Source organism: Miscanthus floridulus, chromosome 11 (genome assembly GCF_019320115.1).
Source record: "Miscanthus floridulus cultivar M001 chromosome 11, ASM1932011v1, whole genome shotgun sequence".
Taxonomy (NCBI): Eukaryota; Viridiplantae; Streptophyta; class Magnoliopsida; order Poales; family Poaceae; genus Miscanthus; species Miscanthus floridulus.
Genome location: NC_089590.1, coordinates 57114064 through 57140908, shown reverse-complemented (window position 1 = coordinate 57140908; position 26845 = coordinate 57114064).

Genomic DNA, 26845 nt, shown 5'->3' with positions numbered 1-26845 from the left:
AACCATTACAAGCTGATGAATGGTTGAGCATGATAGAGCAAAGGTTTGGATTGCTCTATTTGACAGAAGGTATGAAGGCCTTGTATGCAGGACACTAGCTCCAAGGCCCTGTAAGCATCTGGTGGACCCATCACAGGACCACCTTCCCTGCAAACATCAAGATAGTTTGGGACCAGTTCCAGATAGCTTTCCGGGGACACTTTATCCCTCCTGGTCTCATGGCCATTAAGCATACCGAGTTTATGAAGTTAACCCAAGGCAACAAGAGTCTTAATGAATACCTCCAGGCATTCAACAACCTGGCAAGGTATGCTCCTGAGTTCATGGATACTGACACTAAAAGAATAGCTAGTTTCAAGAGGGGACTTTCCCCTAAACTGATGAAGTCTATGGGCAACTGCAAGTGTGTCACCTTCAATGAGTTTATCAGTGACACCCTAACTCAGGAGAATAATGATAAGATATATGCTGCTTCCAAGACCCGTAAAAGAAACTTTGAGGCAGGTGCTTCTCAGTCTAAAGCACCAGTGGTATCCAAAACCTAGTACCGTCCACCCAATGCTAATGTCTGGTACCGCCCACCTCAGAAGAAGAATCAAGCTAAAACTAGTTTTCGTAAGGGGTACACAATTTCCTTGCCAAAGAATACCTCTGGGCAGGGCAGCTCCAATGTCCCACCAGCTAACAGGCCGTGCTGGAACTATAACCAGCCTGGTCATTGGGCAAATAAGTGTCCCTATCCTTCCAAGCAGAATGCTCAGGGAAACGTCTGTCAGGGGCGTGTTCACTACACTACTGTGGAGGAAATTCCTGCTGGTGAAGTGGTCACCGCTGGTAAGTTCCTTGTTAATGATCACCCTGCAGTTGTGCTCTTTGATTCGGGTGCTTCGCATTCCTTTGTGAGTTCTACTTTTGCATCTAAGCATAAGGTGAATGTGATTACAATTGTCAAGGGTGGTTATTGTATTAGTGCTGCTGGAAATAATATCATGACTAACCAAGTAGTTAAAGATGTAAAGATTGAGATCGGGGATCGAGAGTTCCTTACGGATCTTGTAGTTCTGCTGGGGGTAGGAATCGATGTAATCCTAGGAATGAAGTGGATGAGCGGGAATGGAGTGTTGATCAATACATCAACCCATGTGGTAATGTTGAGGGATCCTGTGGATAAGAAGGGTTTTCTAGTGTAGTTACCTCGTGATATCTCTATCCACAATATAGCCAATGCTACCCTAGCCAAAGCCATTGAGGATATACCGGTTGTCTGTGAGTTTCCAGATGTCTTCCCTGATGACTTGTCTAGATTACCTCCGCACCGTGATGTAGAATTCAAGATAGAACTCGTTTCGGGTACGGCTCCTATTTCTTGAAGGCCCTATAGAATGCCGCCCAATGAGTTGGCTGAGCTGAAGAGTTAGTTGAATGAGCTACTAAAGAAAGGTTTGATTCAGCCTAGTTCTTCTCCTTAGGGTTGTTCGGCTATCTTTGTGAAGAAGAAGAACGAGTCTTTGCGCATGTGCGTGGATTATCGCCCCCTTAATGCTGTTACTATCAAGAACAAATACCCTCTTCCTCGCATCAATATTCTGTTTGATCAGCTCTCCAAAGCTAAGGTATTCTCCAAGATCGATTTGAGGTCTGGCTACCATCAGATCAAAATTCATCCTGAAGATATACCTAAGACAACTTTCTCTACTCGTTACGGCTTATTAGAATATCTCGTCATGTCCTTTGGGTTGACAAATGCTCCAGCACACTTTATGTACCTAATGAATTCAGTATTCATGCCAGAATTGGACAAGTTTGTCGTCGTGTTCATTGATGATATCCTTGTATATTCTCAGAATGAAGAAGAGCATGCTGAACATCTGAGAATTGTTTTAACTCGGTTACGTGACAACCAGCTTTATGCTAAGTTTAGCAAGTGCGAATTCTGGTTGAATAAGATACCTTTCCTAGGTCATGTGTTATCTGGAGATGGAATTTTGGTTGACCCTACTAAGGTGCAAGAAGTCCTAGAGTGGAAGGCACCTACTACGGTCACAGAAGTCCGAAGTTTCCTGGGTTTGGCTGGCTACTATCGTCGCTTTATCCCAGATTTCTCTAAAATCGCCAAGCCCATGACTCGCCTACTTCAAAAGGATGAGAAGTTTGTGTGGACTCTGAAGTGTGAAGAGGCTTTCCACACTTTGCGGACCTTACTAACCTCTGCTCCTGTATTGGCACAACCTGACATCGAGAAGCCTTTTGATGTCTACTATGATGCATGTGGCACCGGTTTGGGGTGTGTTCTTATGCAGGAGGGCCGGGTCATTGCTTATGCTTCACGCCAGCTTTGAAAACATGAAGTCAACTATCCTACCCATGACTTAGAGCTAGCCGCGGTTGTTCATGCCCTGAAGATTTGGAGACATTACTTGCTAGGTAATGTGTGCAACATCTATACTGACCATAAAAGTCTCAAGTACATCTTTACTCAACCTGAGTTGAACATGCGTCAACGACGATGGTTAGAATTGATCAAAGACTACAACCTTCAAGTGCACTACCATCCTGGTAAGGCAAATGTGGTGGCTGATGCCTTAAGCAGAAAGGCCCATTGCAATTCCTTAGTGAAGACTTTCATCTTGCACACCTCCTTCATCCGGTAGTACTCCACAATATCACTATGGATTGCTCTCTTAGAAGTCGAATTATCAAACTCCAGAAGACTAATGTGGGTGTGTTTCATATCAAGCGGAAGATGAAAGAGCAAGAGACCAAGCACTTTAGGGTCGATGACAAAGGAATTCTCTGGTTTAATGATAGGCTTGTAGTACCCAAAGACAAAGAACTTAGAAATCAAATTATGGCTGAAGCCCATTCTTCTAAATTGTCCATCCATCCTGGTAGCAGTAAAATGTATCAAGATCTCAAGTTGTATTATTGGTGGACCAAGATGAAGAAAGAAATCGCAGCCTACATGGCAAGATGCGATAACTGTTGCAGAGTCAAGGCTATTCACATGAGGCCTGGATTATTGCAGCCACTCTCTATTCCTGGCTGGAAGTGGGAAGAAATTGTTATGGATTTCATTGTTGGATTACCCACTACCAAAAAGGGTTGTGATTCCATCTGGGTTATCATAGATCATCTAACTAAATCCGCTCACTTTATTCCAGTCAAGTCTACCTATCACCCTCAAAATTATGCTGAGATTTATTTTCAACAAGTGGTACGTCTCCATGGTGTACCCAAATCCATTGTTTCAGATAGAGGACCGCAATTCATGGCTCGCTTTTGGGAGTGCTTACATCAGAATCTTGGCACTCATCTAATCTGCAGTTCTGTCTATCATCCGCAAACCTCAGGACAGACTGAGCGTGTTAATCAAATTCTTGAAGACATGCTTAGAGCTTGTCTTATCTCTTGCAAAGGCTCTTGGGAGGACTGGTTGCCTCTCGCTGAATTCTCTTATAACAATAGTTATCAAGAGAGTATCAAAATGGCTCCTTTTGAAGCTCTTTATAGCCGCAAGTGTAGAACTCCTTTGAACTAGGTGGAACCCAGAGAAAGAAGATTCTATGGTATTGATTTTGTAAAAGAAGCCGAAGAGCAAGTCTGAACTATCCAGAAGAATATGACTGCCGCTTAGGCTAGACAGAAGAGCTATGCTGATAAGAGAAGAAAACCTATTGAGTTTGAAGTAGGTGACCATGTTTATCTGAAAGTATCCCCTATGAAAGGAGTAAAGCGTTTTGGAATCAAAAGGAAGCTTGAGCCTCGATATGTTGGACCTTACCGCATTATCGAGAAAAGTGGAAGAGTAGCATATAAACTCGATCTACCATGTGAAATGGGAGCTATATTCCCGGTATTCCATGTGTCCCAGCTGAAGAAGTGTCTCTGTATTCCCGAAGAAAGAGTAGCTACGAGGAAAATCAACTTGAAATCTGATCTTTCTTATGAGGAGAAGCCCGTGCAAGTTCTGGATACTCAAGAAAGAGTGACTCGTAGGCGAGTAGTTAAGTTGTACAAGGTAGTTTGGAGTAATCATAGTGATCGGGATGCAACATGGGAGCGGGAAGATTATTTAAAGGAAAATCATCCAACTTTCTATACTAAATGGTACGCTTTCCAAATCTCGGGACGAGATTTTTCTAAGGGGGGAGGGCTGTAACACCCTAGGTGTTTGGCTTCCACTAAATTGCATTTCATTTCATAAACATATGCATCATCTATGTCATCATGCCATTGTCACTGAAACATACATATGCAACATTCGCAAATTCTGATTGTTTCATACTTGGTTGCTTATGAATGGTAGTAGTGCAACATGTGAATGCAACATGAGTTTCTTATACCTTGAAACATGGCAACATGGTAGTAATATGACAAGTATAAAATAACAATAAAGTCATGAAACATGTGAAACATTGAATTGCAACAGTTGGGTGAATTGCTTGTTTTGTTGCTTCATCACATGTGATCAATTGAAATGGGTATAGCATTTGTGTAAAGTGGTTGATTATGGTCTAATACACCTTAACTACACTTAGGGTAATTGTTTGGACATTGTTCATGTGGACCAAAATGACCAAATTGCCCTTTTGGAGAGGTTTGACTTGAATTGACCCTTAGAGTGCCACTGTTTGACTGATTCAAAAGACTAACTTAGAGACCTTGCATGGCTATGCACTCATTACCAAAGTTGTAGTTAAATTATCAAGGAACAAAAGTTGTTTTATGATCAACTCATGAAAATGTGTGGAACATCCTCAAACATGGCCCACAAGTCATTATTGATGGTGGATTCAACACTGAAAAAGATTCTAAGTCCTAACTGTATTTTCAGTTTGATTGAGCCACCTTTGGCTTGATACAACTTAGGATACAGGGTGAATTAGCTATAGATGTCTAAATCAAAGTTGTAGCCCTACCATAGCTCTACAACTTTTGTATACATTATTTCCACTAAATCGTCATGGTTTAGGAGATCCATCACTGCTAAGTTCGCCTGTCAGTCGGTTTCTGTTGTCTAAATGAGTGCTACAGTGATTGACAGCCATCAGTAGCACCGCCATGGCCATCGCCATTGCTAGTAGCCACAGCAATAGCTTCAATTGAGGGCACCGCTAGATGCGCACGGGTGAGGTGAACGCCGTAGCACCGCTGGACTCGCCGGAGCGGTCGTCGTCGACGAGCTACGTCGTCGCCTTCCTCCCTTCCCCTGCCTGTGTCACTATCGCGCGGGTCCCCTTTTGTCAGCCGCTGATGCCAAGGTGGGAGCCAGCCTAGGCTGCACCGTGTTTGGGCCACGCCAGAGCGTGTGTCGTGGGCCGCCGGATCTGACCGAGCCGGCCCAGCAAGTAGAGTTAGGGTTTCAAATTCATTTCTGTTTTATTCTTTTCACAGAATTGTGTATAGATTCAAAAATATGTATCTCCTAGTTGGTAGCTTCAAATGATGTGGTTCCAATTTTGTTGAGTTCATTATAATGTCTAGTTTTTATTAAAAATATAAATTATGCTATGTTCTGTTATGAAACTAGGAGTTGCTAATTATTTCTTTTAATCATGAAGGAAATAGGGATAATTATATCTTTTTCTATGTAGCTCCAAATGGCATGAAATTTTTAGGGTGTACTGCTCATATCATGAATAGCTTGTAGTTAAATTTTCATACATTTTGGACACTATATGTAGGAGTTATAAAATTCTCTTGTTTGCATAGATGGATCTTGTGTGAATTTTCATAATTTTTCTATAGATCCAGTAAGGGTAAAATTTGGTGAGTGCTATTCTTATGCTAGAATGATGCTTGGAAAAATGTGAAATCTGTTGCTTGACACTTTTCATTAGGGTTTCCTAATTATGCTAGAAATAGATATGCCACCTGTTATTTTGGGTACAGCAAGTTCTGCTTGCCCAATTGCTTTGAAATTTTTATGGTAGTCTGTGTAAAGCATGAGATAGCTACTGCAATTTTTGTAGATTTTTATGAATAGTTTTACTATATATTGCTTTAATCACCTAATTAACTAAATAAATTAGAAAAGGATATTAAATAATTTATTTAGAAGTTGGCACTATACTTTCTAGTGTTCCTCTGGTATGTGCAACAAGTTGGTAAACTTGGTTTGGTCCAATTATGCTTTTGCATCATCATTAAATAATTAAGTTAGTAACCCTGTCATTTCTGGACAGATTCTAGGTTTACTGGAATTCGATTTGGTTAACGTAAGAATCATGCTTTGATGTTACAAATGATTTGTAGAGAATTTCATAAGCTTTCCAGAATGTCCTCTTGCAAGTCATTTGGAATTGTAGAACTCTTGTTGTGATCGAATTAAAGGACTGCTCGTTTGCATATGAAACTTTAACTATTGATTTAAGTATGCCTTTACTATTTCCTAAGCTTGTGGTAATGTTACTAGGTGTTAGGCCTTTAACTGAAGATGAGCATCTTTATCTTAGGTTATGCAAGTTAGGTAAGTTGATCTTGTTCTTCAAGTTAAGATAGATACATGTTTTAAAGTGATTTGAATAGAGCTATTCTTAATCAGTAAACGAGTGTCCAGTGATGTTTCGTTAAACACTTACTGTGATCCGTTCATCATGAGCATCATGTCATTCCTTATGCATCCATGATATTTATCTTGTGCATCGGCATGCAATAGGTGTACCGGAAGGTGTGACACTGCTGGAATTCGAGGAACCGAGCGAGCAGCAGCAGCCAACACTGGAGGTTCAGGAGGTGCAGCCCTCAGGAGAAGTACCAGACGAGGTCGCCGTTGAGTGCCCGGATCACCGTTCGTGCAACTTTGTGAAAGGCAAGCCCCGGAGCATATTAAGCCTCCTAATTTCCAAAATGTAGTTAAAGTATTATTGTTACATATATATATTGTTGCATTAAGTTTAGGTGTTGGATGCAAACACTTGCTGCATTGGTTATCCAATCCTTGTCTAGATATTGATACCCTGAATCCTATGTAGCTTTGGCTCGTGTAGTGCTTAGCCCTACTTAAACCCGGTAGAAGTCAGGTGATTTCCTGTCACCTGCGAGATATAGGAAGATACATATGGCACGGTTGGCTATATTTGCTATCATGGAAAAAACCAGTCTTAATTTGAAATGAAGACCGGACGGAGGCTTGCCGGTTTGCTGTGACTCCATCTGTGTCGATTAAGGACTGAATCTTGGAGCCTTTCCTGTTCATGTTGAATACATGCCTCTCTCTTAGTTGGCCGGGCCTGGAGACCGACCACGAAGCCGAGTAGCTCACCTCAGGCAGAGAGTCGATAAGTATAAAGTGTGCCTCGGAAGGGAGCCGTAGGCATGAGTCCAAGGGCAGGTGATTTAAAAGTCCTGATCATCCTGGCAGAAGGGTAATCCCTGAGAGTGCTGGCGCAGATCGAACCCGCGAATTTGGTTCTTGAGTTGTCCCAAAGGTGACCCACGGCTACCCTTGCAAAGTATGCCAGGGTGAGAGTTAGGAATACCCCCTCAGCTGAGTTGTAATTCGATTCGAGTCACCGTCTCTCCCGGTTAGTGAGAACTTGACGGGCTTATCTCCAATGTAGATACACTAAATAACATAATGGTTCGGAAATGATGATATGATGATGACAACCTTATTATACCTGCTATGGTTAATATTGTTTTCTCCTAATAAGTGAGTGCTCTAGTATAGGTGCAAATCTAGTGGACAGGTAAATGATGATAACTTGATGCGAAGTTTAAATTGGTTACTATATTCATAAGCTCTTTTATGCAACTATGTCCAGCTAGCCTACCTCATAAGCCTTGCATGACCCTTGGTGTCTTTTATTTCTAGTTTTGATGGGTAAGTCTAGCTGAGTACCTTCTTGTACTCAGGGTTTATCTCCCACCTGTTGCAGATGACCAGTTCTACTTTGGTTGCTGTAAGTATTGCCTTCTCCCTGCTGGGGATGAAGACTAGACCATTGGGCGTGGTCTCTACTAGTTCTCGTACCTGATGATGCTTTGTGGGACATGACTCAGACCTGGCAATGTATTTGAAACTATGAAGTTATGTACTAAACTATGTTGCTTCCGCACATTCGAACTTGGTTTGTAATATTTTATTTGAACTCTGATGGATGTAATCCGAATGCTACTTGTGAAATGTTGTAACGGATGATGTGTTGTGTTGAGTCACTACGGTCTTGGTTTGTATGTCGAGAGTTGGTTGAAATCCTTCGTGATTTCCGGACTACCGGGATTATGGGAGCTTAAGTATTGGAATTTGATCGCTTCGGTGATTGTTTTTGTACTTACGTTCTTATGATTTGGTCGGTTCTATAACAGTAAGGCTAGTTCCTTGTTCCAATTTTGATTTGCTTAGATCAAATTGCAATGCAATGCACTGATTTCAAATAATCTAGGGCCACCGGTTCATTGTTGTTCTTCGTAACCCTGGCCCCAGCCGGTTCCGAGGGTTCCCCCACGTGACGTCTTTCCTTTTCTCGAATCACCGGATCGTCAGGTAGCTTGCCCGTCGTCTCAATTTCACATCTACATTGCTTGCTTCCTAGGTTTTCGCATCTATTAGATATATTGTATTTATTCATATATCCATCTATTCTATCATGCAGCGAGTCGGTGTCGTTGAGGTTTTGTGGCAGTTGGCAGTCAACTCGAAGCCAAGCTCGCGAGTAAGGATCGAGGCCAAGCCTCAGGAGTGTCAGTTTGACAGTTGATCTTCATCAGTGGCTGTTCATCCTCTTGTCAGATCAGATGGCTCGCACCAAGAATGTTGGTGGTGGTCCGGGTGATGATGACCGGAGGCCTCCGCCTTGCCAGCCTTTAGGATCGAAAGGCAAGGCAATGAAGCAAGTAACATCCAAGAAGCGCAAGTACCCTGATGCAGAGACAGCGAGAGCAGCAGCTGTTGCAGAGGCCGCAGAGCATGCTGAGAGAGGAGGCGCTCATAGTGGTGTTGTCATAGCAGATCCACAGCTTACACCAGTATAGAGGGCAGCTCTTAAGGAGGCTGAGCGTCGTCATGGTGGTCCACCTGGGACTGTCATGATGGAAGGACATCACCTGGCCATTGAGGAGGCTCGACCTTAGGGGGAGTCCCAGCAGGAGGCACAGCAGTAGCCCCCACCAGTAGAGCCTCAGCCAGCTTAGGACACTTAGGAGGGTCAGCAGGCCGAGAAGACTGTGCCGGCACCCCAGCTACGCCGCTCTAGTCGGACCAGTGCCACAGTTCCACCGATGGTAGCTACACAACACAAGGGTTCACGCCCACCGCCTAGACCACAGGGTCCGCCTCTAGTGGTACACCTCAACTTGAGGGCCGCCACAGCCAGACAGGTTCGTTAGTTGAGGTTTGTTGAGTTCGATGTGTGGTTCCCTCCGAGGAGGGATGAGAGAGCAGCAGAGGGGTTCTACACGCCGCTCCAGGAGGATTTCTATAATGCCTATATCAACAGTGGGGTAGTGTTTAGATCATAGAGGGTCTATAGTTTGGAGTCTATTATGGCAGCAGCTGGAGAGCACATCCGCCCCTACTTGTCATATTTGCTGGGGCTCGCAGATCTGATTGGCCGGATAGGAGTATATGCATCATCTTGGGTCCGGTAGTTTTATGCTTCACTCTATGTTGATCCGCATCACAACTTCATACACTTTGCATTCAACGGCAGAGATTATAGAGTGATGAGCTTTAGGGCCTGAGAGATACTGAGGTTATAGGAGCAGCCTGTAAAATTGCATGAGGTATGTTATGGACAGCAGGAGCCTCCTAGGCGTCCTCATGAGGGGTTGGTGCCCCCTACAGATTTGGTGCAACATTGCTTCAAGCAGCCCTTTGGTGAGGGGTCGAGCAGGAACCCCAGTGACCTGACTCCTACAGTGCGAGTGTTAGAGGCCATTATTAGGAGGACACTGCTTCCCAGGTTAGGATACAGGGAGGGTCTAACTCACTTACAGCTCTGGCTCCTTAATGCCCTAATGCAGCAGACCGTATTCGACATCTGGGACCTCCTTCTATCAGAGATGGAGGATACTATTGCTGAGGGCTTCAAGGGTCACCGACAGCTTCCTTATGCACATTGGGTCACATTCTTGATGCTACAGTGTGTGCACGTTAGGACCCCTGAGTTGGTTGCAGAGTATAGGGCTACCACTATAGAGTTTCCCACATATAACATGGCACAGAGGATCAGGCACAGCACTCCACAGGCACCAGCTCATCCCAGTCATGTTCAAATATTCTAGAGTCAGCAGCTCAGCAGGACGAGATCATTAGAGGCATTGCCGCCACTGAGGAGGAGCAGCTTGAGGCACAACAAGAGATGACTGAGTCCAGTGATAGCTTGGATGATGACTATCTGCTGATTCCTTAGATGCCTCCACACAGACATGATGTAGAGGCCAATAGTTCCAGCTCAGCTCCACCAGCACAGCAGACGGACCCCGCACTGATTGCCATTCTTGAGCGGATGCAGCAGGATCAGGCATGACAGGCATAGGAGACCGCTGCCAACTTCGCATAGTTCCAGGCTCGTCAGGATGAGTTCCAGAGGCAGCAGCAGCTTCTCCAGCAGCAGCAGCAGCAGATGCATCAGCAGTAGTTACTCATGCAGCAGCAGCTTATGGGATTTATGCAGCATGTAGTGACAGCACTTGGGGCCCCACTGCCACAGCCTTTGCCCCAGCTTGCTCAGCCTACCTCCACCACTACGACTCTAGCTATATGGCCTAGCGGGCTTCAAAGTCAGGGATAGCCTCTAGCTCAGTTTGCTTCACCTATAGTTCAGGTGTCCCAGTGGTTGTCCTCACCAGTGGTTGCCCCGCAGTTCACTCTATACCACACGGGCTTCTCACCAGAGCAATCACCCTCGCTTTTTGTGCCTGACACGTCAGTCTCCAGGAGTCTTGGAGCATCTTTCAGCGAGCTGACCGGCATGCCTACACCGCCTCATATGCATACCGCCGGTCCTTCTACAGTAGCCCTAGTTGCAGTGACTACTTAGAGGCTCCCCTCATCTGTCGCCTCTTTAGATCCTATGACAGACATACTAGCAGCTTCACAGGTAGCACCAGCCCCAACTCAGACCCAGACCGCTTCAGCGACACTTCCTACCACAGAGGGTCAGTCAGTATAGAGCTCAGGGTCAGATGATGATGGTGCCTAGTTCTAGCTTGCTCCACGTACTTCAGCACCCGACTCATCCGCTGCAGCCCCGCCGACCGACCCTTAGGTTTTGGTGTTTGACGCCAAAGGGGGAGAGGGTTCGAGTATGTAGACTCAGGGGGAGCGTGATCTAGGGGGAGCTAGTTATATAGTATTAGCTTATTATATACATTTGGAGTTTTATTTGTGTGATACACTATTACTTATGCATTCGTGTGTTTACTTTCGTGCACATTATTATATCTATGTGATAGTGCTATCTACGTGATTGTGATATATGACATGCGTGCTCTCTACTTTACATTATGTATATGTCATATCACTTGTGTTATGCTCATTTGCCTTTGCTTCCGCGCTTATACTCCGATGCAAATGAGCTTTGTTACTTGTACTCATGCTTAATTCATATTCTTTGAGTACATTGTGTTGGCTTGGGTCATATAAGCTTACTAACACTTTTGTTCTTATCGACAAAAAGCTTATATGAACCAAGCCCATCAAAAAACTCACTCTTTCACATACTCGAGGTGGTATTGTCATCAATCACCAAAAAGGGGGAGATTGAAAGCATCTAGGCCCCTAGTTGGGTTTCAGTGATTAATGACAATACAAGATTACTATGACTAATGTGTGTTTTGCAGAGGCAATTAAGTTAGGTCATGGTAATGGAGATCGATTGGGCAATCAAAGTTGTCATGCCCCTACGATGGAAATCATTTCGGTTTTCAAAGGATAGACGACAAGGTTAAGGATGACTAGTTCTAAGTGTTAATTGGAGTTGGAGTGACACTTAGAGTAGTTTAGGACTTTGTTTTTTCCTTTGGCCATACTATTAAGGGCGGTATGGACGGGTAGCTTGACCTAGTTGAGTCTAGTGAGTTAGGTGTGGTGCACACTTGTTAAAACTAGCTCTAGGTAGCTCCTATGAATGCCTAAGATCCTTTGGAGCAAACTTCATTCACATATGATCGAGAGTTGGAAGTGAATGGAGGGTTAAATGCTGACCGGACGCTGGCCCCGGTGCGACCGGACGCTGGCCGCAGGGTCTAGTCAGTTCATTTGATCAGCAGTCTGCGTTCGGTGCGACCGGACGCTGAAGAGGTCAAGTGATCGGATGCTGAAAGGCAGCATCTGGTCGACTCCAGTAAGGTTCTAGAGAAGGGAATCTGCGATCGGACGCATCTAGTCAGTACTAACCGGACCCTAAGGGTTCAGCGTCCGGTCGAGTCCAGTAAGGTTCCAGTAAGGGTTTTATGCAACCGAACGCGTCCGGTCAGTGCTGACCGAACCCTGCCAGCGTTCAGTCAACTCATTTTTACTGGCTCACGGGTTGAACTGACCAGAGCGTCCGGTCAACACGACCGGAGCGTCCGGTCACCCCACAGAAGCTCATAATGGTTCATTTTTTAGGCTGCCTTATAAATAGAAGCCCTACTCGTGTGTGGAGTGACTTTTGCTCATTCCAACAGTTGAGAAACATGTTTGTGAGTGCCAAGAAGAGCAAGGTCCTAGTAAGGTGATTAAGATTTAAGAATCCAAGAGAGTAGCCTCATTAGTGAATCAAGAGTAGCCAAGTGTGCATCCATCTTCTCATTAGGCTTCGCATGGTCAAGTGAGAGTTCGTGCTTGTTACTCTTGGTGATTGCCATCACCTAGACGGCTTGGTGGTGATTGGGAGCTTGGTGATCACCCGGCGGAGCTTGTGGGTGACCCAACTCAAGTTGTGAGTGGCTTTGGGTGATTCACCGCGACGGAGTGTCGAAGAATCAACCCGTAGAGAGCACTTGATCCTTGCGTGGATCAAGGGGGAGCTACACCCTTGCACGGGTGCTCCAACGAGGACTAGTGGGGAGTGGCGACTCTCTGATACCTCGGCAAAGCATCGCCGCGTTCCTCTCTCTCTTTACTTTGAGCATTTACTTTGAGTATTTACTTTGTGCAATTCAATACTTGTCTTTACATTCTTAGAATTACCATGCTAGAGTAAGTTTGGAACATAGGTTACAAGTCCTTTGTGCGTTAGTTTGATAGAAACACTTTTTCTAGGCACAAGAGGTTAATTGGGCTATCCATAGGATTTGATTATTGAAAGAAAATTTAGAATTAGCCCAATTCACCCCCCCCTCTTGGGCATCTTGATCCTTTCATTGAGCAACCTCCCGATTTTAAAGATGTAAAGAAACCCAACCATGTTTACTAGTTGAGAAGGGCTTTGTATGGATTGAAACAAGCACCTAGAGCATGGTATGAGAGATTGAGGGATTTCCTACCCTCTATGGGATTCAAGATGGGAAAGGTTGACACCACTCTCTTCACCAAGAAGCTTGGAAATGACTTATTTGTAATGCAAATCTATGTTGATGATATCATATTTGGGTCAACAAATCAAGATTTTTGTGAAGAGTTTGGCAAGATGATGGCAAGTGAGTTTGAGATGTCCATGATTGGAGAGCTTAGTTACTTCCTTGGTCTTCAAATCAAGCAAATGAAGAATGACACATTTGTGAGTCAAGGCAAGTATATCAAGGACATGCTCAAGAAGTTTAGAATGGATGATGCTAAAGCTATTAGTACACCAATGGGGACAAATGGAAGTTTGGATAGTGATGCTAGTGGCAACATGGTGGATCAAAAGATGTATCAGTCTATGATTGGAAGCCTACTCTATGTGACCGCATCAAGGCCGGATGTGATGTTTAGTGTATGCATGTGTGCTAGATTTCAAGCATCACCAAGAGAAAGTCATTTGAAGGCAACAAAGAGAATATTGAGGTACTTGAAGCATACACAAAATGTTGGATTGTGGTATCCCAAAGGAGCAAGATTTGAGTTGATTGGATATTCGGACTCCGATTATACGGGATGCAAAGTTGAGAGAAAGAGTACTTCAGGCACATGTCAACTATTGGGAAGATCACTTGTGTCTTGGTCATCAAAGAATCAAAATAGTGTGGCACTTTCAACTGCCGAAGCGGAGTACATTTCGGCCAGTAGTTGTTGTGCTCAATTACTTTGGATGAAGACTACTTTGAGTGACTTTGGAATTAAATTCAAGCAAGTGCCATTGCTATGTGACAATGAGAGTGCCGTAAAGCTCACCAACAACCCGGTTCAACATTCAAGAACAAAGCATATCGATGTCCACCATCATTTCATAAGAGATCACCAACAAAAAGGGGACATTTGCATTGAGAGTGTGGGCACCGAAGATCAACTTGCCGATATCTTCACCAAGCCACTTGATGAGAAGATGTTTTGCAAGCTAAGGAATGAATTGAATATACTTGACTTCTCCAATATGTGTTGATGCACCCCCATTATATGGCATGCCTCTCCTTCGAGCAAAGCAAGGTAAAGTTGATTGACATGTCATCCATCCATTGCTAAGGACTTGTTTAGTGCATCTAGTCATTCCTATCATGTCCTAGGCTCATTCATGAAAATCAAATGAATTTGATGCTTGTATGGTACCACTATTGCTTGTATGTTTGAAATGATCTAGTGGTAGCATATGACATGTTTGTGGGCTTGTAAACCTAGTGTTTGATCTAGAAAATAAGCTATAAGTGTTTAACTCAACATGGTACAAGATAAACCTTATTTAGAGGTGTGAAGAAGCTTGTCCTTGGATCAAACCAAGTTAAATATCTTTTGCAAGTGATCTAGATTGAACCAAATTGAGAAAATGATCCTCATTTCACATGGTTTCACCCCAACCTATCTATAATTTGAGCTCATCTTTTGTGCTAATTGTTGACAAAGGGGGAGAGAAATTCACAAAGATAGTAAGATAGGAGGAGCAAACAAATGAAATGACATTGTAAGGGGATCAATAAAAAATGCACACAAGTGGGGGGGAGCAAGCTCATAAACTTGTATGTTGCATTTGAATGTGCATTTCATATATTTGCTTGAATGGCACAAGTTTTAAATTTCAATATCCATGTTTGTGTGGTGTATGCTAGTTATATGCTTGAATGGTGAAATGAAAAACTAGCATGCATAGGCTAAAGTAACTAGACTTATGTTCATTTTATGGAAACTAGACCCTTGCTAGTAATGTTGATCTCATAGGGTATTCTAGTCTTTGTGTATGTTTAGTTACTAATGATGCTAAGGATGGTATATTGGTGCACTCCGATTGGTATCACGCTTCAAAGGTCCATCTCTTATACCTTAGCATCATTTGGTAGAAATTGTCTCCTATATTTCCTATCTAAGCATATGTGCAAGCTACAATCCAAACTCATAGCACATATGTAGGGGGAGCAATTGCTACCAAATGAGATTCATGAAACTTGTCCATACCCTTTTACACAAGGTAAATATGCTTGGGCAAGCAATGTGGATTCAATTAAATCTCAATTCATATCTTTGCGTAAGGGTTGTCATCAATTACCAAAAAGGGGGATATTGAAAGCTCTAGTTTGGTTTTGGTTCATTGATGAAACCCTAAGTGCTAACCTAGTTTATCAAAGTGATTATGAGATAGGTAGCACTACTCCAAGTGATGAAGCAATGGTGAAGATCATGACGATTGTGATGGCATGGTGATGATCAATGCTTGAACTTGGAAAAGAAGAAAGAGAAAAACAAAAGGCTCAAGGCAAAGGTATAAATAGTAGGAGCCATTTTGTTTTAGTGATCACATTTAGGATCGATAGTCGTACTATTAAGAGGGGTGAAACTCGTATTAAAACATGGTTATCAAAGTGCCACTAGATGCTCTAACTCATTGCATATGCATTTAGGATCTAGTGGAGTGCTAACACCCTTGAAAACATTTGTGAAAATATGCTAACACATGTGCACAAGGCGATACACTTGGTGGTTGGCACATTTGAGCAAGGGTTACAAACTTCACCGGTGGAGTGTCCGCCCGTAGAGTGCGGACATTCCGATAGTGCCACCGGCGCTCTATACAAAAAAGACAGAGGTCACTGAAAGTGATCGGATGCTGGCCTCGGTAGGACCGGCGCGTCCGGTCAATGGAAGCTTCAAGACACTGGTGTCGGTCTTCGACCGGACACTGGGTCACTTAGTGACCGGACATTGGAGGGGTGCGTCCAGTCCTACTGATGTGGTAGCGCACAGAGGAGACACCAAGTGACCGGACGCTGGGTGAGTCTAATCGGGCATGACTGGATGCGTCCGGTCGTGATTTTTTGCTTCTAGATGCTTACTGAAAACGACCGGATGTTGAGGTCCTGTGTCCGGTCACTTTGATGCAGCGTGTCCGGTCACAACTTAAATGTACTAACGGCCATTGAGATCGGGTGATCAGCGTTTAAAGCAGGGGACATGTGGCACACATCGCGCGACCAGACGCTGGGGTCCAGCGTCCGGTCGATCTGACCTGCGCGTCCGGTCGTCCTGTTTTTCAGTGGACTGAGGAGCCAACAGCTCTATTTCATGGGGCTTTCTATTTAAGCCCCATGGCTGGCTCAAGCTCACTCTCTTGGCCAATTACATTGACATAGCAACCTTGTGAGCTTAGGCAAAGCCCTCCCACTCATCTCCATCATTGATCCATCATCATTGTGAGATTGGGAGAGAATCCAAGTGCATTGCTTGAGTGATTGCATCTAGAGGCACTTGGTATTCGTGTTTCACTATGGGATTCACTTGTTTCTCTTGGTGGTTGCCGTCACCTAGATGGCTTGGAGCAGCAAGGATTGTTGAGCGGGAGGTTGGTGATTGTCTCCGGCTCCGATCGTGGTGATTGTCAGGGGTCTTGTGCCTTCCCCGATGGAGCACCAAAAGGTAACTCTAGTGGATTGCTCGTGTCATTGAGTTATCTCACTTGTGGGTAGGTTCTTGCGGTGTCTAATTGTGTGGACGAGGTTCATGAAACACCTCTTAGCCACTGAACCACCAAGTGTTGGTCGACACAACGGGGACTAGAGTGCCGGCAAGCACGTGAACCTCGGGAGAAAAATTGGTTGTCTCTTGCCCTTTGGTATTCTACCAGTGATTGATTTAGTATTCATCTTGTGATTGGTTCACTCCTCTACACGATGGTATAATCACTCTACTCACTCATTTATATTCTTGCAAACTAGTTATAGCAGGCTCTTTAGTGTAATTAGAATTGAGAGCTTGCTTTGTTGTTTTAAGTTCATCTAGTGGAGCTCTTTAGTGTAGCAAGTGTGAGATCTGTTAGTGAGTAGTAACATAGTAAATTATGTGTCTAGTGATCATAGCAACTAGAATTGTTGGATAGGTGGCTTGCAACCCTTGTAGAGCTAGAGCAAGTTTGCATTTTGCTATTTGTTATACTAATCAAATTGCTCTAGTTGGTTTGTAGATTTTTAATAGGCTATTCACCTCCCTCTAGCCATATTAGGACCTTTCACATATCTATCACAGAAGTCCAGGAACTTCTTCCTGGTGAAGTTTGTTCCATGGTCGGTGATGATATAGTTTGGAACACCAAACCGATAGAAGATGTCGAGAAAGAACTTGACTGCCTCTTCCGAGCGGATATTGGTGATGGGCTTTGCCTCTATCCACTTGGTGAATTTGTCCACCGCTATGAGCAGGTGAGTGAAGCCACCCGGGGCCTTTTTGAGGGGTCCAACCATGTCGAGGCCCTAGACCATAAATGGCTAGGTGATGGGGATGGTCTGAAGCTCCTGTGCTTGTAGATGAGTTTGTCGAGCATAGAACTTGCATCCTTCACACCTGCGGACAACTTCCTCTACATCTCACAGCGCAATGGGCTAGTAAAAACCTTGGCAAAAGGCTTTCCCAACCCATGACCTCAGAGCCATGTGATGTCCTAGATTCTGGCTTGGACCTCGAGGAGGAGTTGTTTCCCTTGCTTGGTCGGGATGCACTTCATGAGTACTCTCGACGGACTTCACTTGTAAAGTTCATCACCGATGGTGACGAACGTCTTGATGCGTCGAGTGATTCGTCGCGCTTCAGTTCTTTCTAGTGGGAGAACCTCCTTGAGGTGGTTGGCAAGTATTGGTGCTCCCTAATCAGCCTAATCGAGTGCCACCATAGTGACATTAGTGGGCGACATTGTCATGGAGGCACCAAGGTTGGAGCCCTCGAGCACTTGGTCAGGGTCGGGGCACATCAGGAGGTCGGAGCCCTCGAGTGCTAGATTGGTGTCGAAGTGTGTCTGGATCAGATCCTCTAGAACGTGGGCAGATGGCTCATGGAGATCATTGATGAAGACCCCATCTAGAGACGGAACCTGCATGGCAGCCAATTTTGCAAGAAAATCGACAGCATCGTTGTCCTTTCGAGGGACATGATGCAATTTGATCCCTTAGAATTTCTCCTCGAGCTTGCGCACCTCCTAGCAGTATGCTATTATGAGAGGGCTCTTGCAGGAGGACTTCTTCATGACTTGGTCGATGACCAACTTTGAGTCACCACAGACATATAGCCATGTAGCGTCGAGCTCGATGGCGATGCGTAGTCCATTGATGAGGGCCTCATACTCTGTGGCATTGTTTGAGGCCAAAAATGGAGATGGATCACGTAGCGGAGCCTGCTCCCATCCGGGGAGATCAGAACCACTACAGCCCCTGAGCCAAGTGCCATAACCGACCCATCGAAGTACATTATCCAGTACTCGTGGGTGACGTCTAGGGTCGGGACCTAGACTTCCTTCCATTCAGTGATGAAGTAGGCGAGAGCCTGAGACTTGATAGCAGTGTGAGGGACATACCTGATGTCATGACCCATGAGCTTGAGAGCCCACTTGGAGATTCATCCTACGGCATCGCGGTTGCGGATAATGTTTCCTAGAGGGTATTAGGTGACGACCATGACCTCATGGTCGGTGAAGTAGTGCAGGAGCTTCTGAGTCACCATCAGCATGGCGTATAGAAGCTTATGCACCTGGGGGTATCGAGCCTTGGCATCGGTGAGTACCTCACTGATGAAGTACACCGGTCATTGAACCTTCAGGGGGCGTCCTGACTCCTCCCTTTTGACAACGAGGGCGATGCTCACAACATGGTTGTTTGCCGTGATGTAGAGGAGGAGGGGTTCTCCCTGTTCAGGAGCGACGAGGACTGGGGCCAAAGTCAGTGATGCTTTGAGGCTTTCCAAAGCCTATTGTGCCTTCTATGTTCAGACGAATGTGTCTGTCTTCTTGAGAAGATTATAGAGAGGCATCCCCCGTTCCCCTAGTCAGTAGATGAACCGGCTTAGGGCAGCTAAACAACCGGTGAGCCTCTGTACGCCCTTGATGTTGCGTATAGGGCCCATGTTGGAGATGGCCATAATTTTTTGGGGGTTGGCTTCGATGACGCACTCAGACATAATGTATCCAAGGAGCTTCCCCTTCAAAACTACAAAAACATATTTTTTGGGATTCAATTTGATATTGAACCTTTGAAGGTTTGTGAATGTTGCGGCCAAATTTGCGATCAGGTCGCTAGCTTGAGCCATTTTCACCACTACGTCATCTACATAGATGACGATTGTTGGTTTTGGCTGCTCAACTTGGTCAGGCTGGTCGGGTGGGTCTATTTGGTCGGTGAAGCATCGCTGCATGCACCATTGATAGGTGGTGTCGGCGTTCTTTAGACTGAAAGGCATGGTTATGTAGCAATATGAACCATATGGGGTGATGAATGAAGTCATGATCTAGTCAGACTCTTTCATCGTGATCTAGTGGTAGCCTGAGTAGGCATCTAGAAAGGAGAGGATTTCATATCCTAAGGTGGAGTCGACTATCTGGTCTATGCGTGGCAAAGGAAAATGGTCCTTTGTACACGCCTTGTTGAGGCCAGTATAATCACACATTCTCTATTTTCTAGTCTTCTTTTTCACAAGGACAGGATTAGCTAGCCAGTCGGAGTGGTATACCTCTTTGATGAACCTGGCTGCTAGGAGTTTGGTGATCTCCTCACCTATGGCCCTACGCCTCTCGTTGTCAAAGCGATGCAAGCGTTGCTTGGCAGGCTTCGAGCCTAGGACGAGGCGGAATGTGTGCTTGGTGACCTCCCTTGGTATGCCTAGCATGTTAGAAGGTTTCCACGTGAAGACATCACAATTGGCACATAGAAAGTCAGCGAGCTCGCTTTCCTATTTGGCAGGGAGCTTGGTCCTGATCCACACTATCTTGGTCGGGTCGGTGGGGTTGATCCCCACCGCCTTGGTTTCCTCGATCGGGTGGAAGGCACTCAAGGAGGTCAGCTCATTACAGTCTGGGACTGCTAGTGTCGACGAATTCCTGAGCTCCAGGAGCTTGGCGGAGTTGATGATGGCCGTGGTGAGCTTGTAATGCTCGCGGTCGCATGTGTAAGCATGCGAAAAGGTGCTACTCACAGTGATGATGTCGTTCGGTCCTGGCATCTTCAACTTGAGGTAAGCATAGTTGAGGATCGCCATGAACTTGGCATAGCATGGCCACCCCAACATGGCGTAGTAGGACCCTAGAAAGTCCACCACCTCAAAGGTAAGGACCTCCAAGCAGAAGTTGTCTCGATCACCAAACATGATGGGCAGGTCGATCTACCTGAGTGGGTATGCCTGCGTCCCTAGGATCACACCATGAAAGGGAGAGCTCACTGGGCGAAGCTCTGACCGGGGGATGCACATGGCATCGAGGGTGTTGATGTAGAGAATGTTGAGGCCGCTGTCTCCGTCCATCAGTACCTTGGTGAGGTGCTTCTTGCGGACAATGGGGTCAATGATGAGTGGGTAGCAACCTAGTTGAGCAACATGGGAAGGATGGTCTCTCTGATCAAAAGTGATCAGGGAGTCTGACTAGCTTAGGAAAGAGGGGATGGCGGACTCGGTGGCATATGCCTCTCTGTAGCGTACCTTGTGTTGGTGCTTGGAGTGGATGGCGTCGAATCCCCCAAAGATCAAGAGGCATTCCTTAGGGTCGGGGAAGTCATCATCGTCCTTGCCCACCATGCCTCCTTTCTTGGCCACCTCCTCCTTGCCCTTCCCTTCCTTTGGCTTGTTGGCCTATCGTAGAAAGCGCTTGAGGAGCTCGCAGTCCTTGTAGAGGTGCTTGACAGGATAGGCGTGGTTGGTGCATGGACTCTCCATGAGTTTTTTGAAGTGGTCGGGCTGGCCCTACTGGGGCTGCTTGCCCACATGATCGGCTGCGGCGACCAAAGCTGGGTTGGCCGGTCAGCCCTGATCCTTCTTGTTCTTCTTGCCCTTTTATGTGGAGAGGCCCTCACCTTGGTCCTCGCGCTTAGCCTTGCCCCTATCCCGACCACTGCTGAAGACCTCCCTGACCACCTCCTTGTCGGAGGCATGGTTCGTGGTGATGTCAAGCAAGTTGTGGGTGGTACAGGGCTTCAGATAGCCAAGCTTGTGGATCAAGGACTCATAGGTTGTCCTAGAGAGGAACGCACTGATGACGTCCGCGTCGACAACATCAGGAAGGGAGTTGTACCGCTTTGAGAACCTACGGATGTAATCCCATAGGGACTCGTTAGGCTCCTGCTGGCAGCTCTTGAGGTCCTAGGAATTCCTAGGATGGACATATGTCCCCTAGAAATTTCTGACGAAGACCCTCTTGGGATCTGCCCAGTCGCGGATGCTGTCGGGCGGGAGGAATTCGAGCCATGCTCGAACATGCTCCCCCATGTAGATGGGGAGATATTGAATGATGAAGTGGTCATCATCCACTCTTTCAGCTCGACAGGCGAGCTGGAAGTCTTCGAGCCATATACCGGGGTTCATTTCCCCGGTGTATCTGGTGATGTTGGTCAGTGGTCGGAAGCACTGTGGGAATGACGCTCTCTGGATGCGATGACCAAAGGCCCGTGGCCTCGGGCCATCTGGGCTAGGGCTCTGGTTGTTTGGTTGGCCACCATGCCTGGGATGCATGTCCCCACACTCTTCGATGGTCAGGCCAGGGTCCATGCCATCTGCTCTCGCCGCCACTTGATAGACGTCATCATCATGCCGGGCATGGCGTCGATTGTTGATAACGCTGCGAGTGTCACAGTTCGGCCTAAGCAGTTCGCGCATAGGTGGTCGGTGTGGAGCGGGTGTGGGGTCGAGCTGTGGTGCTGCCATGGCCTCCTTCCCCACACCTAGCACTATAGTGGTGAGTGGATGGAGCGATTCAACTAGTTCATCTCCATTCCCCCGGTGGGGCAAGAGGCCACGAGCCCATGTGGCGACGTAGAGCTCTCTGTCTGTTGAATGGCGGTGGTTTCCACCAGTGCTCAGAGATTCTGGTGGATTGCCTGTTCCTGGGGGTCGGTAGGCTCAGGAAGGCCACATAGAAGCATCGCCGCAACAACGATGTTCTAGCCAGCCTGAGCAAACTATGGGGGATCATTCCCTCCATCTAAGAAGTTACACGTCATTGCCAGTTCGCTAGAAGCAAAGCCGCGCCGTATGCCATTGCCGCGCCGAGCCCGTGCACCCTCGCCGTCACCGATTCCCTTTGCCACCACATCATTGCCGCCTTCGGCTAGCCATGAGCGCCGCCTTGCTTTGCACCACCGTATCCACCCACTCGCAGCGCCGAGCAAGCCTAGGTGAGGACCTTTGGCCGTTTCTGCCGCCGCCATGGCCGAAGCTTGCCGGTGTGGTGCTCACCGTGGCCGACCACCACCGAAGCCCTCTCACTCCCTGTTCTTCTTTCCATTAGCTTCCCTGTGAAGTCTAGAAGCTCATACTGAGCTTAGATGCGCCCTTATGGCCGGACTTTGCCAGAGTGCTGATGGGTCCTCGCCGCCGTCCGCCATTGCCATCGCCGTCATAGCTAGAGCTTGGTGGCGGTTGGGGAAAGGGCATAGATAGGTGCGGCTCGTTGCTAGGAGCACGCCGATGCCCTTGATTTAGCCGGAGTAGTCACCGTCGGCGAGCTCCACCGATCCGCGTCGCCGGAGAGCCACCTCCTCTGTTTTCCTTTCACTTACATGCGGGCCCGGCTGACTGACGGACCCCGCGTGTCAGTGACTCAAACCTGAAAAGCTAGTTCAAATATTCAGTTTTGGATGCGGTTTTGTAAATTTTATAACTGAAGTTTGGTAGATCCAAATTGTGTGGTTCAAATTTTGTTAGGATCATGGTGAAGTGTAGTATTTAGGAAAAATATAACATGAACACTTGTAGTGGAATTTTTGGAAGATTTAAATTGAAACTTGAAATGTGTTTTTAAATGAATGCAAAATTGTTTAATTTATATCTTGAGTTTGTGTGCTCCAAAAATTATGAAATTTTGTGGGTGAGCTCTTCTTGATGAGTAGAATCTCTGGTAAAAATTTTAGAGTCAGTTCATGTATGGTTTTTTATTTATAGATTTTCCTTTTATCATTGGATGATCCTTGTGTGAATTTTAGTAATTTATCTATGAATCCAATGACCATGAAATTTATTGGAGGATGTCCTAGTACATTAATAATGCTAGGAAAAATATAAAATCTATTGCTTGACACTTTTCACAAGGGTTTCCTATTTATGTCATTTTAAGCCTTTATGCCTTGTCATTTTTGTGTAGGATGTGATACTTGTTCAAATGATGTGAAATTTATGTAGTAGCCTATTGGAGACATGTATAAGCTACTGTAATTTTTGTGGAATTTTCTGTACACTTTGGACATATGTTTATTATTTAACCTTAGTATCTAAATAAATTAATAAAGGCATGAAAATAATTTATTTAGGAATGACCACTATGTTTTCTGGTGTTCTTTCAACATGTATGGTAAGTTAGTAAAGTTGGTTTTGTCCATTTGTATGTTTACAACGTGAGTTAATAATTATTTTCTTGCATTGTGTCTTTCTGGATAGTTCTAGGAACTTTAAAAAGTTCGCCATGATAATTTGGATTGCTGGGAAAGGGGTGAATACAAAAGTTGTAGATAACTTATGTATCTATCTCTTGTTAAAATTTGGTGGCATTTGGCCAAGTAGTTTAGGAGTTATAGTCGTTCAAAGTTGGACCACAATTTTGTCTGCTCTCTGTCTTGTTTAGACCTGATTCGGTGTTTATGTAAATTCGACCTGCTAAACTTGGGAATCATGCTGAGGTGATTAATAATGAATTGTAGACAATTTTATAAGCTTTCCAGATTGTCTTGTTGCATGTCTTTTGGATTTATACAACTCTAGTTATGGATAAAACTAGTTACTGCTGTTTGCAGCCTTGACTCTGTGATTTCAGTGAATAGCTTGTTTGTTTGATATGAGTCGGTATGATGAGTTAGATGCTAGGCTAACTAAAATAACTTGTTAGTTGCAGGTGCTAGACCTCTTACTGAAGATGAACAACTTTATCTTAGGTTGTTAGATCTTGGTGAGTGTGTAGTTCTTGTGTTCTAAAAGAGATATGCACATACTTAGTAAAATAGATGTTAAATCTTGTATCATCATGTCTTTCATGCATCCATCTATACATGGCTGTACATTTCATCATCATCTTCCATCTCTTGTGCATGCATGATTCTTGTACTATGCATATGCATGCAATAGGTGTTCCGAAGGGAGTCACGCTTCTGGAATTCGAGCAAGTACTTCCGGAGGAGCAGCAGCAAGCTCAGGAGCAGGAGGTGCAGGCCCCTAAAGAAGGAGCCGACGAAGAAGTTCTTGAGTGTCCCGATCACCAACCTTCGTCTTTTCTGAAAGGCAAGCCCCGGAGTATTCTAAGTCTCCTATGTTTTGAAAATGGTTACTTTGAGTATCTTTATTTGTGATGCATTAAGTGATAGGAATTGGATGCAAACACTTGTTGCATATATTTATCTATTTCTTGTCCAGTAAACGTACCTTGAATCCTATTTAGGTCTAGGAGCAAATCAAAGCTTAGCCTTGCTTAGACCGGTAAAAGTCAGGTAATTTCCTGTCACCTGCAAGTTAGGAGAGTGTCTGGTCACGATTGGCTATATTTGCTATCGTGGAAAATAACCATGTGTTAATAATGAATTATGACCGGGCGAGATGTTGATAGAGAAGCAATAAGGCAAGGAGGTCTTGGGTGTGGATCTATCCTCGTCTGTGTCGGTTAAGGACCGATTCGCTGTACGTCCTCATGTCATGTTGAACGCATGCCTATCACTTAGTTGGCCGGATAACTCGTTCCGACCGTGAAGCCGAGTAGCTCAACTCAGGCCAGAAAACCGAGAAGTGAAAGTGCGCACCCTGGCGGTAGTAAGGATGTGCGGGGAGCTATTGGCATAAGTCCAAGGTGAGATTGACCACCTGGCAGAGTGGACTCCCTGAGGGTGCGACACTGCTCGGAGCCGCGATTCCTGAGATGTACCAAAGGTGACCTAAGGCTGCCTTCACACGGTATGCTTGGGTTTGTGTTAGGAATACCCCTCCAGCTGGATAGGAATCGATTCGAATAGCCGTCTCTCCCGGATAGTGAGAACTTGACTGAGCAGTGGCAATGTAGATGCAATTAATGGAACTTGATGGTTAAATGATGATGATGATACAACATTATACCGGATATGGTTACTAATGTTTGGAGTTAAATCAATTGCTTGCTCTAGTACAGGTGCTAATCTAGTTGACAGGTTAATTTGGATAATTTGCTGCTTACTAATAATGTAAATTATGCTCTCATATCACTAAAGCTTTTATGCAAAATGGTTGTCAAGCAAGATTCACCGATAAAGCCTTGCATACTCCTTGGTGTCATTTATTTCTGGTTTACGATGGGTGAGTCTAGCTGAGTACATTCTCGTACTCAGGGTTTATTCCCCCTTGTTGCAGATGACGTGCTCTATAACGGCTACTACAAGTATTGTCTCCACCCTGCGGGGGATGAAGACTAGATCATGGGCATGATCATCTATCTTATCTTATCTTACTGCTTTTGCTGGATATGACTATGGAACTGGCTTGTATTTGAACTAAGTGTGTGTGATGGTCTCAAACTACTTTGCTTCCGCTATTTGTGAACTCATTTTGTAATAACTATGTGAACTCTGATGTATGAGGTACTTGTAAACTACTTGTGAAATGGATGTAACATGTGGCTTGTTATGTTGAATTACTATGATTTTGGTTGTATGCAAGTTGGTTTGAAATCCTTCGTGGTTTTAGTTGACTACCGGGTTTATATGGGTTCAAGTATGACGGTTCGATCACTCCGGTGATTGCTTTCGTACTTGTGCTCTTATAAATTGGTCGGTTCTATTACAGATGTGGCCTAGCACTCAATGACACAGGATTTATACTAGTAGTCAGGCAACGTGCCCTACGTCTAGTTTCAGTCGGTCGGTGACTTTATTTCTGAGCCCAGGTGCTCGAAGTTTGCTGTGGGGTTACAAACGAGTAGAAATAAGAAGGGGGTGTTAAAGGCCCGGTCGGACTCTAAACCAAAGGGCCAAGAGTGATAGGGGCTCTAACGTGCGCTAAGTATTAGAGCGTATGCTCTATATAGCTTTAGAGTTCTAGAGCTATTGAGCTATTTGAGTTCTCAGGTCCTCGAGTTCTCGAATCATCTAGCTTCTCTTTTTTTAGGAGAGCCACAGAGCCAGACTGCTTTTTAGGAGAGAGCTCATCCCCTTTTATAGTCGAAGGGATGGCCTTACAAGTCAGAGAAAGAGAGAGAATGTATACATGAGCAACCTAGTCTTGTTGCCCACGTTGTCAGGTACGAGATGGTCGTTGGCGCCCACAATACTGTTTATGTCTAGATGCATGTGGCAGGCTCTACTGTGTTCGCCTGGTATGGCAAACGTTAGCACCTACAATACTGTTTGTGTTCTGACACGCCTGGAAGGTTTCATAGTGCCCATC